Genomic DNA, 5,449 nt, shown 5'->3' with positions numbered 1-5,449 from the left:
AGAAGCAATAACATGAAATAAACAATGCAAAAATACCCTTAAAACGTGTAGAAAAATTCTTACCATTTATCTAATAAAAATTCCTTCAACAACATTACATTATGGTAAAGATTGAATCCATTCCCTCACCACAGCCAGGCCACTGTAATCGTGATATTAAATTTGGAATTTCTGAAAAGATGGAACCAAACCATACCTGAGCAAAGAAACATTAACCAGACATAACAACATCGAATGGTTGTGTGGATGATTATGCACTGAAGTCATCTGGAGGTGGGTGTGGATGTGTGAAATTACTACACCTATGGCAGGTAACTAGTGAGCTGGGTGTGACTCAGCAAAGTGATTCTTGAAATTGGATACTTGTTTGCTATGTAGTAGGCGAAATGTAGTATACAAAGTGAGCAGTAATCCAAATCCTCTGTATGGATGAGACAGCAAGTGAACAGTACTCAGATTGCATACTACATTCTGTGACATTCTGAAGCGTGCAATCAATGGACCCTACACTATCCCATGAGGCCCCTGGAGCTGCAGCCAGAGATGAAGAACGCTGCATGGCCAGACATTTGTGTCCAGATGGCATAGGAAGTGCTGTTTCCATATAGATGTAAGCCGAAAATAATACTCAGTTATGTAAGTTGACTCAAATTCATATATAATATACATTCATAGCTCTTAACAGTATTTAAGTTTTGTGGGGGTCAAGCTACGTCATTGGTAATCATCCGAGTCAGGTAATATGCAAGATCAAATGACCAAAGTTTGTCTGATTGCATGCATACTGTTATCATGCATACATAGAGTACATACTACCTTAAAGTAGCAGGCTCAAGTAGTAGGCTTCTGAGGAAATTTAGTACCTACTGTGTAAGTATGCAATTTCAGACACATCATTAAGTCATGTTTAAAAGATAATGCTGATAAAAAATTAACATAAGACATTTTTTTGAGTAAAGGGTCGATATAATTGGAAATGTCAAAATACATGCCCAAATTAATTTGAGGGTCAATTTCACAATAGGGAAAGCCAAGTAATATGAAAATAAATTCCATATGTACTTTCATATTACATTAAAAAGTTAGCACAGAGCCATAAACCATAAACAGCCTATATCTGTTTCCTGCCATTTGACTCCATAGCCTGTTCTGTGTAACTTAATTGTTTGAGGGACTGCACCCAATGCCAGGGGAATACCTTTTTATAATATTTAAAAAATTAAAATGGCTTTCATCTGTATCTGTTCTCACGCATTCATTAAAATTAGCATATCCAGCACAGCACAACATAATCCTGGGGAAAGCCCCAGTGAAATGAAAAATACACAGACCCCAGGCAGCACACGGTAATACTAAAAATGGAAATTCTCAATAAAAGTTCATTCATGAGACGCGGACCTTTATATCCCGCAGCAGCCTTTGTAAATCATTAGACAGCATTAGATGAAAAGGTCAGTAAGCGTTTTTATGTAGCTGATAATTGTAGGTCCCAGTGGTGGCCTTTTAAGCAATTATTTTTACTGTCTGCTTTTACAAAAAAATTCCAGGATCACAACATCAACAAATGTAACATAAAACACCATATAAATGTTAAGATAAAAAATAACCAGACTTTAATAAAAATAAGTTTTATTTGCCATTTCTACGAGTACATTGTAATGATTCTTTTTAAATGTGTGTGCACCCTGAGTCACTGGATAAATGGTCTGACCCTGTGCTTGGGCCACAAACTGCAAATCTGGAACATATTTGGATTGGTCTCGGTTGAGGGCCCAATATGATATGTCTTCATGTGCCCAAAATCTGCCCCTGCTTGAAATGTCTGATCAGTCACTTAACAATGAGTGAAGATTTATCAACTGACACAATGGGTAACATGTCAAACTATGAATCAAAAGATTCTAGGCTTATAGGCTTGACAACTGGGTTTTCTCGTGCATCCCCATTTTGGGGATAGTGAGTGGCTCATCAGGCTAAGCCTCTGTGTCTGTGATCGGAAGGTCACTGGCTCAAGTTCCAGCCTTAGCAGAATAGTCACAAATCTGTTGGCCATTAAGCAAGGTGCTTAACCACCAGCTCCAATGACGCTGCATGACATTTGACCCTGCAGTGCCAGGCTTGATCTCACCGGTATCATCCTGATCATGCAAAGTCTCAGGACATCCCACAGGGCAACTCGATCAACTGAGTCAAACACTTTATTAAAATCGACAAAGAAAGACATCCTGCCAATATTTGTTTTTGCACTTGATGAGAACCCTCAGTGCCAGGATGCGGTCAATGGTAGACGCCTTAGGCATAAAACCAGATTGCTCCAGTTGCTGGCAGGTAAGCAAGTGATCACAGATCCTGTTGAGGATGACCCTAGCAAAGACCTTATCTGGCCCTGTTATCAGGACCCCATCTGGCACAGTGATATCCCCCTGTAGTTGCCGTAATCCAGGTGATCACCCTTCCCTTTCCAGATAGGGACAGCAAGTCCTGTTTTCCATTCAGTTGGGATGATGCCTGTCTCCTAAATGGAAGCAAAGACTGCCTGCAATGCTAGGAGGACAACCTTACCACCATTCTGGAGAAGTTCACCCCGGATACCACAGCTCCCTGCGGCCTTCCCTACCCTCAGCTGGTTCACCACCTGTGCAATCTCAGTGACACTGGGTGGTTCATAGCTAATCAGAGGATAACCATTTTCTTTTAAAAGATGTACAAGTAAAAGACTTTGGTCATCAAAGTGTGCTGGCGCTGCAGAGGGGGTGACAATTCCAGTGAGCCAATTTCACCCGGTGTTGCAGTATCTACAGTGGTCCTTTCACAGCTCTGGAGACCAGGGTTTGAGTCTCCGGCTGTACTTGTGTGGGGTTTGCTTCTTCTCCTGGTATTATTATGGGGTGTCTTCTGGGTTCTGCAGTTTCCTCCCACAGTCCAAAAACATGCTAAGATGAATTGCCTGTAGGCGTGAGTGATGTACCCAGCAATGGATTGATTCCCTGTTCTGCATTATTCCCTAACTTGTGCCTGTAGGTTCCAGGATTGGCTCCAAATCAACCTCATACACGTTCACCCACATGACCCTGCATAGGATAAGCAGATATGTAAAATGGATGGGGAGTGTGTCGTGTCAGAAAGCGCAGAATCGGCTGACGAAGACGGTGCCGCACACTGTGCGTCTGCTCTGTGACGCAAAGAGCTACTTCTAGGAATGTCAACAGGCCAGTTTCACTTATTCTCAGGTGCAAGTGAAATCTAGTTAAGTCAGCACACCCTTAGAAGCTGGTGCCTCACGACCCAAAAAAATTGCTGAGTGTAGGGTTGATGACTGTAATAGCTGTCGACCAGGGGCGGCATGGTGACGGGAAGTAATTTTACCCACTGAAAACGGTTCCGTAACCATTCACTTGAGAAACATTACCAAATATGACTGAGCAGCTCTGATATAGAGCCTGGATAGATGATTAAACAGCCTAAAATTTACCATGCAGCTTCATAAAGGCTTAGAGGGCTTCGTCTTAGATAGGAATGAGGATTTATTAGCTTTAAAGAGAGCTGAAGAAAACTAGGATCAGAGGGACTATGAGCCCTATCCTTAAATATGCAGTCATTTTTAGATTGTTTTCCCATATACCAAGCATAGATCAATGCCTACAAAGTCTCCCTGTTGCCTGTATCCCACTCATATGTCTGCCTTCCCAACAGTCGAATTTCATTCTGGTAGCCATTCGCTGGGATCGTCTAGCTGGACTAGCTGAAGACCCCGATAAAAAAAAAAATTGCTTGAATAAGGTTCAATTTGCAACTTAATTTTTTTATGTATGCAAAAGTAATTTTGAAATATTCATTTTACAGGAAAAGGTAGCAGGAGAAAATCAGATCAAAGGTAAGCGTGCTTCAATCGATTGGCGGTGTGCGCAGACTCAGCATTTCGGCTAAGTGGTTAGCGGCTGGGCCTGCCCCAAGGCTAAATGCAAAGATAGCAGCTGCTGGTAATCGTTCCTTTCTGTGGTTTGCTTACGCAACTCAGATCAATTGTAATCACTTCAGAAGTGGAAATGTGATCCATAGATGCAAATTATGCTCAGACTAATGTCGATCACGGTGCACATTACCACATTTTATCACATAGCTTTTATCACTACTTCTGCTTTTTAAAATATGTAAGTACTTTGTCAAAAAAAATTATTTAACCCTATCAGTAATAGAATTTATATTAGTATTTAAACAGTCAGAGCAGTAAAATAAGATTAAATACTCTACTTTGATCCATCTGTACACCATCAAAACCCATATCGAATGGGTAAATATTTTTATCCTTATCATTTTTCTGCTTTATCTTTTTTGTCTCTTTAGTTTGTAGCAATTAAACAGACATAAAACAGAGTTTGATCATGCTTAAGTGAAATGTAGCATTATGTTACAAGACATTAATCCTCAGAAAGCTAGGAAATTCACTAAAACGCAAGAACTCTAAGTGCCGACAGCTGTGACTCTCTTATCCAGTTTTTTCATCTGTTTTGTATCAAGTGAAACCCTTTTAGCTTCCAAAATCTCATTTATTAAAGATAATCTCAATGTTTTAAAGGAAAGGGGAAAAATGTGAAGCAGTGTTTTGCACATGCTGTTCAAGCATTTTTTTTGTATAAAATTTTTGCTTGGAAGTCTTGTTTTTCATATATATCCTCAGTTTTATGTAAAATCATATTAACACTTTGTTTTTTACATATTTAACATTTAAAATCATTTGGTGACATTATACATGTTTGTCTATTTATATCGACTGTGAGGGGCCGAGTGTAAAAGCAGGAGTCACAGGAATAATTAGAAAAAATAGGGTTTTTTATTCCAACCCAAATTTAATTTAACAAATACTACGAGAAGGGTCCAGCTGCAGACGCCTGTAGAGTGGAGCTCCACCGGAAATACGTCACCTCCACAGGAGATACGTGATTTTAAGGGGCGTAAAGTGGAGCTCCACAGGAAACACGTGACCAAACTGTGTGTTACAGCGGAATTTCAGTTGTAAAATTCTCAAAAAGTATGTTTTTGTTCATTTATATGCTAGAGAAATTATATATATATATATATATATATATACAATATATATATATATATCTGGTCTGATCTAGTTTGTGGAATATATATATTGGTCATAAGATGAGCAGTTATAAACATGCCATACATACGCAATTGCTATTATGTTACTTTCCATACACATTACTAATATATATATTGGTCTTGCCTTAACTGTTATAAACATATACTATATACGATTGCTGGAACAGCGCAAATGCGTACGTATTTTATGTGCATTTGCGCTGATATGACAAGAAATTATTGTGCATTTTAACCTGTATATGCTAATTCGTACTTCATTTGCGGTATATAGGTTGAAATGCACGGTATTTTCTTGTCATATCAGCGCAAATGCACATAAAATACGTACGCATTTACACTG

At 39.2% G+C, this 5,449-nt stretch overlaps 1 protein-coding gene across 1 annotated transcript in view; it reads right to left on the bottom strand.

The window, feature by feature from the left end:
- LOC111859078 (epithelial membrane protein 3-like) overlaps positions 1-5,449 on the bottom strand; it is a 234,295-nt gene that overhangs the window by 191,005 nt on the left and 37,841 nt on the right. The gene's annotated exons all lie outside the window — the stretch shown is intronic.

Source organism: Paramormyrops kingsleyae, chromosome 6 (assembly GCF_048594095.1).
Source record: "Paramormyrops kingsleyae isolate MSU_618 chromosome 6, PKINGS_0.4, whole genome shotgun sequence".
NCBI lineage: Eukaryota > Metazoa > Chordata > Actinopteri > Osteoglossiformes > Mormyridae > Paramormyrops > Paramormyrops kingsleyae.
The sequence above is the reverse complement of the archived record's forward strand: the minus strand, read 5'-3'. Positions and strand labels throughout refer to the sequence as shown.